Raw genomic sequence first — 10,480 nt, forward strand, 5'->3', positions numbered from 1 at the left:
GACAACACAAAAAGAAAAGAAAGTCCTTCTATTTGCAGACCACAAAAGCATATCTAGTGTTGATGAATGGGTTTTCTGAACTGGAAATTTCCCATTTCTTTCTTTCAACTGAAACAAATGCATGTTTACGGAACAATGACATGTAAAAAGATCAAAAATTAAAAATGCTCTTGCACCAACACATGCACATATATATTTTTTTCTTAGTCTTGCTAATCATACAGCAGCAAGTGCTAAGCAGGTTGAGAGCCTTCATATTTCTGTAAGATGAGTATGGTTTCAGATTATCTTACCCAAATATGAAGACGGTATGTCCTTTGGCCTGTACGCCCTGGAGCTCCGAGGGAGCGTGTTCCGCTAAGCTACACGCTTCGTTGTGTCCCTGTTCACTACAGACAGCCTCGCAGAAAGACAGTATTTGCATGACACTTATCACACCCCTTTCATATGTCCACTGAATCTAATCTGCAGCTAGAAATGAACAAATACCTAGCAGGAACAGTCTGAGGACAGGCAGGTGGACGTGACTGAACGTTACTTTGTCATGGATGTTGGGGTAGGGGAAGGCTGCAAACACCTTCCACCAAGTCCCTTTTGGACAAGTCAGCGCATGTTAGCGCTACTGGTCGGTCAGTTTTAAGGTAATCTTCTCAAGTCATGTAACATCTGAAGGAGACACAAGTTTCGGGCAGATAAAGGAAGAAGTGGGGATATAAACTTGCAATTGAAACAGCTGTTTTGATGTATGGGAAAGGAGTATCCACTTTAGGAGTTTTTTCAGACACTACAGGGTAGGACTTGTCCTGACTGAGTAACTAGTGCACAGTTAGGAGTTAGTTCAGTGTAGCTTAGAGAATCTGTTCTTGCAATTAAAATATTGGGTCTGATAGAAGACCTAAAAATGCTGTTATTCTCACAGTGGCGCAGTAAGAACTGTTTTTGCAACAGCACCTGACTTTGTTTCCTTATACTGGGAAATGTCTAATCTTCAGCTCCAATCTATTCAAATCCATGGAGCTCCTAGGGATTCTGAAGGCCAGAAAAAGGTGGATGAGATGGAATTTCAGCTACTTCATTTTAAAGTAGCTGTATTATTTGCAGGCCCTTCTTTTGGGATTGTCACTATAGGATCTTTACAAAATTTTGTAAATATCTGTTGCTTGAATTAATCTGAAATATTACCAGAACTCCCAGGACTGATAACGCTGGATTCTAATCTACATTGGCCCTAACACTATGACAACTGAGAGCACAGAGAATCTGCTAAAGCCTCATCAAGTGACTACAATCTAAACTTTGAGTGCTTTAGAAAAAAGCCCAAGTGCTTCCATTACTATTTGTGGAAACACTCACAAAACTAGCTCTGGTTTTGAAAAAGTTGTGCCATGACTGTGTGCCAAGGTATGAACAGAAAAGAAAGGACTTGCCACAATATGTAATTTCATTTAATAATAGTACCTCATATGTTTTACTTTGTACCTTGCTACTTCTATTTGTAAATAAACAATATAAAAATATAATAAAATGTTTTAAATATAAATTATTAAACAAATAGTAAACTCTTAAAGATAAAGGTGCATTAAAATATTTATTAAATTAAAATAATAAGTATTTATAACTTTAAAAGATTTATTTTCTTAATACAGAAAAAACACATTCCTTTCCTATAGTAATTAGCTGAAGATAACATTCTGTTAAATTTAGGAACTCAATGGCTCTGTATATTCCTTGCATAGTAAATGATATATTGGATCACCTGGTGATCTAATACCTTGAATTCTACCTTGTTTTCTGTGGACCTGTAGTAAGCACATGATTTACTCTTGAAGATGTAATAAAAGGTATAAGCTAAGAAAAACACTTTTAAAACTGGTTACATCCCTTGGTTCCTCTAAGCCAGAAGACTGTTTATTTGCTTTTGATGAAGCAGCTGTTTACACCGCAGCATATATGTTACTCCATTACTGGAGTGTCTGGCTCTGTTTAAAAAAAAAAAAAAGTTTTCCAGATTTTGATTTCTCATTATGATTTGAGATAGAAAACAATTTCAAGCTGTAAAAAAAATCTTGACAGCTAAACTATTTCCTGTACAGCTCGATCAGACAGCACTATTCTCTTCTTCGTTGAAGAAATTACAAAAGCTGAAGCTGTGCCAAAAGAAATGTTCCTTTTTTTCTAGCAAGATTATAGTTGCAGGAATAAAATGTGCTTGTGTTGCAGCAGGACTCCAGTTGTCTGTAGTAATACCAGCGTCAAGTGACTCACTTGGCAAACCTGAAAAATGTTGGTGTTTTGATGAAAATAAATTTTTTATTTCTGCTATGTACAATTTGAATTGATCCCCAGTTTCCCTGAAAAAAGAAAAATGAACTTTTGCAGAAGGTGTTACTTACTGAAAATAGCTGTTTCCTTTTTTCATGTTGCTGGTGTGTAAGATCATTAAGTAATCCCCTCCTACACACGGTTGTTGTATTGAATGTGATATTAACATTTATTTGTTATCAAATATAAAAGGTAATATGGAAAAACACAAAAGGTGAACAGTCTACTGCTTCTCATCTTCATATGTAGCTCCAGTAGCTCCAGTTTACTTCATACAAGATACCTATTATTGTGTTCCTCAACCTTCCCAGGCTGCTGCTGCCCTCTACAAAAACCAGAAGACTCTGGTTCCTTCTATTTAATGCACAGGAATGAATCCACGAGGCTGAAAGCCCACATTCGTAGGCCTATAGGACTGGTATGTTCTGGTGGTAGATGCTTTGGGGGTTGACAGGAAACGCTTGACCTTGAGGCACAGGTGCCAAGGGGAGTGAGGTTTGTCTTAGCTGTAGATCTAAGGGCATTCTGGAGCTCTCAGGACAGCCCGTCAGTCCTCACCTCCGACATGAAGCCATCACAGACCAACAGCTTTAAGTATCTTTTTCTTTTCTTGTCCGTATTTGATCTATTACTACATCCCGCACGCACTGACACTCGTAATACTCAAGCTCACCCCCGGCCTGTGTTTTGCCTGTGGTGCAATTCCTCACCCCCCAGACCTGAGGGAGGGGTGTGCACGCGCGCGTGTGTGTAGTAAAGGAGAGGCTGCCTTTCCTCCCGCCGAGCCAGCCCTGTCCCCCGTGTTCGGCGAGGTAAGCTGGCAGAGTTCAGGCCAGCCTCCCCCGGCAGGGTAGTACCACCCAGTCAGTGGTAACATCGCAAGGGTGTGCTTGCAAATACACCTTTGCTGCTAGTGCTGTGCGCTGGGGTGCGTGTGTGTGAGAGATACGTAACCATTATCCCAGCAGGCAGCTGCTGCTCTGGGCACTTAATGGTATGTTCGTAATTGGGTGTTGCACGTCTCACGCCATCTCTCCCCTGCTCCAGTAATCTCCCTCTTAATGCAGTGTAGTCAACCCTTCTTTGATTGTCACTGCCTTTGTGTTGCCCTGACTGCCCTTCTTCTATGAGCAGGCACTTGTGCTGACTTAATGCCTGCTTGCATGAACCAGCAGAAATACACTCAGTCATGCTGAAGGGATGGTGCTTTGGTGTACAAAGTCATCTGTGCTGAGTACAAATTTCTACCTACTTTGAGAAATGCAAGGTAAGCTGCCCTTTCTCTTTGGTGGAAGAAACTCAAACCCTTCAACTGTGAAATGTAATTTCTCTCTGGAAGCAAAAGAAAAAAGCGGTATGGAATTAGCTATCGGCATTTGTTCTGTGTGATTTGAAGAGATGTGAAAGCTGTAGAGCACTTCGATTAATTTTCCATGCTTGAAATACGTTTGTTGTTCCTAATGGTCGTGCTTGTGCGTGGGGATAGTTGCATCTTCTTTGCTTCCTGTAACACAGTGACAAAATGTAAAAAGTTTGTCTGTTCCCCCAGCTGGTTTCTAAAGTCTTAAAAACCACATGCTTTTTCAGAAAGAAGGCTGTTTGGATGCAGATTATCAAAACTGTACTCAGCAGGAGCAGGTAGAGGGGGCTAGGACATCCTGGAGACTGGAAATCTGTTTTCTAGCATTAGCTATATTTGCTCCTTCCTTCTCTGGCAAAATGGTTTGGATATGATAGTCACTGATCAGTGTTTCCTAATGATAGGTTTTAATTTAGCATGCAGGCTATAAGGTACTCTGGCCCAGTCACTGACACTGTTCTTTCCCTCCTGGTATCCTGTATCTTCAGAAGGGAAGAGTGAGCCTTTCACCAGAGGAAAAGCTGCTAGCATGAGGGGAGGAATTTGAGATCTTTGGTTAAAAAAACCAACCAACCAACCAAACAAAAACACTATTTGCAAGGAGGTTAAGGGGTAGTTTTGGCTCATTTTCTGCAATGCTGATGTTTAGTTCACATAAAGCTGCTGGGTCCTCATGCTGCTGCCAGGTGAATGCAATGGCCGTGACCCAGCCGCCTGCTCCGAGCAGCCCCTGCCATCGCCATCTCTCCCTGCAATGATGTGGGCGAGCGGCGGCCGGGGGCTTCTGCTGGGCTGGGGGCCAGTGAGCTGGGACCACTCTGCCCATGTGCCAGCTGCCAGAGTGGCACGAGGGGAAAGTGGAAGCGTGGCCAACTGGGGCACGGGGGAGCAGGCTAAGGGGAACTGGCAAATGGGGCAGGGAGCGGGCTGCTGGTGGAGCAGCAGGCGAGGGCCAGCTGGCTGGGTGGCCAGGAAACACGGCTTTGGTAGCAGCAGACGGGGCTGCGGGGGGCAGAACAGGGTTGCATTAGCTTTGCACGCTGGTGTCTCTGACTCACCTCTGTCATCTCCAATTGATAGGCTCAGGTAATAGCCAAAAAAAAAATCAATAATAATTTCATAAGAACATTATACGTTGTAACACCTTGTTTTAGTCTATTCCTGTCTGTAAAACTATTTCCTCCCCTGCCATCCTCCTCCACCTCATGGTCTTTTTCAGTGGAAACACGCTACAGCTTTCTGTCATCCAGAAATTTCATAAGCACATGCCTGACTCTTAGGAACAGCGTTATTTGCTCCGATGGAAAGGCCATTCAGCTGAGTGTCATGGCTGTGAGAGTAGCCAGGAGCAAGAGAGCGCAGGAGGAGAGAGTACTTTCCTGAACCTGAACTGTCTGAGGCTCAGGAACTTATATTCTTAAGAGCTGCATAAGCTCTGCACAAATACTGAAACTTAGGGCATGTAATAAGAATTGGCTCCAGGTTGGTTCCTGGGAACCTCACTCAGCAAATGACTGCGGGATAAACGAGTATACTGTCCCCTGTATCCAGTTCTGTATCCAGTCCATACTGCTTGCCTTAGTACCCATTATTCCATAAGATATTTCTATGGGATGCTATATGTTACTCTACTTAACCTAAATAGGTTACATCTATGGCATTATTCTTGCTTTTAGTACTTTTTTGTAATAAAATAATTCAGTACATTTTTTTTCATGTAGTGCAGCATGGTTGTATTATACTTCTATTTAGCTCCACATTTTGATCATTTCTCAAGACTTCTCATAATATTAAGGTCAAATTGCAGTTGCATGCTTCAACTCTTTAATCTTCTTTGTATCCAAAGCTCAGCTTTTCCTTTTATAAATACAAGTTTTCAGCTATAGGATACCAAACCTCAGCATTATTAATAGCAGATGAAAAAGATGGATGCCAGTAGAGGGACTGGCTTTTATTTAATGTGTTTCAGGAGAAGCCTAAGGTATTCTGGTGCCACTATTAGATGCCTAGAGCTAGATTCCCCCTATTCTGCCCTCTGTAAAATGGACAGCCTTTGAGGTCAGGCCCTGTTGTCGATGTCCATCCCTGTCCCCAGAGGAGGGATACCTGTTAGCATGAGGGCAGCTTGTTTAGTGACTTTCTCTCAGATCAAAGGGGAGAGACTAATTTTGACATTGTCTCCAAATTCTGTTAGAGAACAAAACCACAGCCCAACCAAGATTCTGGAAAGGATTTTGTTTTGTGATGTTATGTCTGGGGTTTCATGGGTTTGGAAAATGTTACTTCACTAGGTGAAGGCAATTTAGAGTAGAGAGAAGCCAGGTCAGCAGTACAGTCTGTTGTACTTTCTGGTGGAGAGCCGTTAAAGTATAACATGTGTCATCATGCTGGCACAAATTGTAACTTAGACTTAGGGTTTCCATATAGATTTAAAAATTTAGGAAGGATGCACGATGTCCTGTCTTTCAAGTGAAGTCATCCAATACCAGGTTCTTGGCTGATGGAAACTAGCAATGCTCTACTTGCTAAGAAACCTTGAGCTGATTCATACTGGTTGATTATCTGAACAGCTTTTTACAAATGTGTCTTATGGGTGTCACCAGAAAACTGCTGCTCTGTTTCTCTTGACATGCACAGTTACCTGTTAAATATTGTTTAGTATGGATGAAAGCATTCTTCCTCTCTTGTTTTCTCTCTCTCTCTCTCTCTCTCTCTTTCTCTCTCTCTCTCCCTCTTACTCCATACTGGAGCTGGTTGCCCAGAGAGGTTGTGGAGTCTCCTTCTCTGGAGATCTTCAAGGCCCACCTGGATGCAACCCTATCTAACATGCTCTAGGTGACCCTGCCTGAGAAGCGGGGTTGGACTAGATGATCTTCAGAGGTCCCTTCCAACCTTACCTGTTCTGTGATTCTGTTAGTTTTTCACCTGTTGCCCCACCACGGCCTTTACCTATTGTTTTATTCTTTCCCATAAGCCTGCCCTCATTTGAAAGCTTAACAGTCAAGTAGTTGTGTAGTTTTCCCAGGCTGTGGTTTGTAACTGAACAGGATCCCCTGCCGCGTGGGATGTTTCCAGAGAACAGCAGGTGGGCAGCGACTCAGGCAGCCAGTGTCCACACGTTAGCATTTTTCATGCCACCACATCTCAGCCCCAACTGCCCAGCGGGAGCTCTGTTGGTGCTCACTTAGCGAAGGATGGCCAAACACCACTTCATTTTGTGGAAATACTGAACCTTTTACAAGCTGGCTCTCTTGCAGGTTCTGAGGGAGTTGTTTCTGTTAACTGTTAACTGTTTCAGCTCAGTAGGCTCTGAAACAACCCAGGTTTTGGAAGAAGAAGAAATGTATTTTCTTCCAAATAAAGTAGATGTAGAGAGTGAGAACTATTAATTCTGAAACTTCCAAGGTGTGGGAAGACTAGCAGAAACAATCATCTCTATTAGTTACTTGCAAATAATATTAACCTTGCTTAATGAACCATAGAACTTGTGATATTGAATGTTTTGATAAACTATCCTTTATCTAATCTACCACATTTGAAGTAAATTTATTTAGTTAATTAAACCACTTTATAAGCACTACCCTGGTATTTACAATTGATGATTAAGGTGAGTCTAACACAAACACTGAAGAAAAAGCCATCATCTGAAATGGACAATCAATCTATTTTTAATATGATAAAAATGTAAATATGAATAATCTGAACACATTTCTGTTAAGCCAGGTGGTATTTAAATACAGGTATTTATGATGCATCCTCTCGGTATTCATTTTAGCATGTCATATTTAGACTAAGGGATGGAACTATTTCCTGATCCTGGGATAATGAAAATCACTGAAGGAGAACAATTCAAGTACATGGGAAAAATAACCATATTTAACGTAAACTTTTCTGTCTTCTAATTTTAAAATTAAAATGGTGATTTAAACTACTACGTATTTTAGCCCTCATTTTCCAAGGAGAATGAACTGTAAGGTCTTGTGTATTCTACCTCACAGTATAGGGCATATGAAATATTTGCCATATTCTATATATTGCATTTATTCTTTTGTATGTAAGGTGGCAGTCTGATTTTGCTACGTACAGCTATCCATCTTTCCCCCCAGAAGCCCTCTTGTTCCCTTGATGTTCTTGCTGTGCAGTTCTGGCACTGAAAACTACAGAGAGTCAGAACTGCTTGTTTGGAGAGTATAAAAACAAAGCTACTTTTTGGAGGTGTACCTCAATCACACATTTATAAAATGGACATTAGTGGTGTATAACCTCAGGTCCCTTAAAATATGATCACTTGTGTATCCAAATGTATGCATTATGCTTACTCTGGTTTAGGATTAGTCATTTATTTAAAATGCATCAGCCGACTTTTATTTAAAATGGTGTGCTATTCCAAAGGGTGACAGACAGCATTTTTATTTGTTCATGTTAGATATGAAGTTGTCATATTCATGTTAGATATGGAGCTGTCACAGCTGACCCCTGCTTTGAGCAGGAGGTTGAATTAGTTTACTTCCTGAGGTCCCTTTCAAACTAGATTATTTTACATGTCTGCTTATGGCATGAGTAGTCCCTTTCGATCGTTGTTGCAAAGAGCACTAGCAGTACACCTCACAGGAATAGGCACAAACCTCCTTTCTTGTTCAAAGATCTCATAAACCATATGCAGGCATGAGAGTTTCACAGATTTCAGAGTACCATTAGCACGATGCTATAGCTGAGGGCCAAACTTGGCTTCCAAAACCCTTAGTAGTACTACATCACTTGAAAGGAAGTAGTCTAGTAATCTCACATTGTATGAACATACATTACTACTTCCTGACCTGAGCTTGTTCTGGAAGTGACACAGACCTGTACATAAAAGGATGACCTGTCAGCCTGATGCAGTGTTCTGTGAGCGGTGACCACAAGTAAAGCTAACGATATCAATTTTGTGTGTGTGTATATGTACACACATACACATAATACCTATAATAGATATAGATATGAAATAATATAGCTCTTTTCACTGTCAAACAGTCAAAAGTTAATTAGTTACCAAATGATCCTGAGTTTTAAAATAATTTTGAATTCTTCCTTGTTCATCTTCAAGTCACTTTTTAAAGCTTTTCTCCACAGCCTTGGAAGTTGGTTTTATCTTAAATGAGAACCAATATTCTCATGTAGAAGTTTGATTTCAGGACCGGAAGATTTAAGTAAAGTACCAAATATTTTCACGTTGTGCTACACAGGTTTTAAAAGTACCTTGTTTATGGCAGACCTATTTACATTTGTAGTCACCAGCACAGGCTCTGTGCCAAAAAGGAATTCTGCTGATAGTAGAGTGAAATCAAATTAAGGACTGTCTGTACCAATTGTGTGTGTGTGTGTATGTATATGTATATGCATGTTTGGGAATTAATGGGATGCATTCAAGGGTGCTAAGAGAGTTTTCTGACCTCATTGAAAAGCCTCTCTAAACAGTTTTGAAAGGTCACAAGGAGAGAGAGTCACAGACAACTGTAAAAGGACAAGTACTGTGCCCATCTACAGAAAAGAAAATCTAGGAAATTGCAGAATGCTCAACCTCACTTCAGTCCCAGGGAAAATTATGTAGCATCTTCATGGAAGTTATTTTTGTACACATGAAGGACATGAGGGTGGTTGGGACAGGGCAAGACATATTTACCAAGGATAAAGAGTCCTTGGCCAACCTCCTTGCCTTCTATGATGAAACAACTCAAAGTCGAAGTGACAGAGACAATGGGGAGTAGAGTTCCTCAAGGGAGCTGAGACTGATAGCATTCATGTTGTATATATTAATATAAACAGTCTGGATGATGAGATGCCTCACCAAGTTTGTGGATTACACCAAACTAGGAGAAGCAGATACATAGAAAGGAAGAACCACCTACAAAAAGACCTTGATAGACCTTAGGCCAATGAGAATTACTTGAGGTTTAATGAAGATAAATGTAAAGTGCAGGACCTGGGATGAAGTAAGCACAAGCAGTGATATAGGCTGAGACCCGATGGGCTGGAGAACAGCTTTGCAATCAAAGTCCGGAGGGGGGGGGGGGGTGTTTCTAGTGGGCAGCAATGAACATGACCAAGCAGTGGATCATGGCAGCAAAGATAGCCAACAGCATCCTGGTCTTCATTAGCAAGAGTAGATGAAGGAATATGCTTATGCTATTCTATTTGGCACTCATTAGGCTATACCTGGAAGAGTAAAGCTAGCAGATCAAGGAATGCGATCACGCCACTCTATTCAGCACTTGCTAGAATATACCTGGATTAGTGTGCTTAGTTTTTATTCCTCAGTTTGAGAGACATAGAAAGGTTGAAGAAGGCTGTTACGGTGGTTAGAGGACTAGAGAACTTGACAAACAAAGATATACTGAAGGAATTGGGTTTGCTGAGCCTAGAGAAGAAAAGAGAAGGCTGGATAGGGATGGTGGGGACAGAACTAGTTACAGTCTTCAGATACCTAAAAGATATTTCTAGAGAAGATGAAGGCACACTCTTCACAAGGATGCAAAATAACAAGGCAAGAGGCAACAGGGACAAGTTGCTCCAGTGGAAATTTTATCTGAATGTAAGAAAAAAAATCCTTCATTGTGAAAAACTGCTAAATATTGAATTAAGCAGCCCAGAGTCATGGTGGAATCTCTGTCGCAGGAATTATTCAGGACTTAATATAACCAGGGCCCTGAATAACCTAATTTGAGGCCCTGCTTTACCACTGGAGCCTTGACCCCATGATTTCCGGAGTTCCCATCTGACCTAGGCCATTCTGTGATTTTTGAGCTCTCACCGAATGTA

This window comes from Rhea pennata, chromosome 1 (genome assembly GCF_028389875.1).
Source record: "Rhea pennata isolate bPtePen1 chromosome 1, bPtePen1.pri, whole genome shotgun sequence".
Lineage (NCBI taxonomy): Eukaryota > Metazoa > Chordata > Aves > Rheiformes > Rheidae > Rhea > Rhea pennata.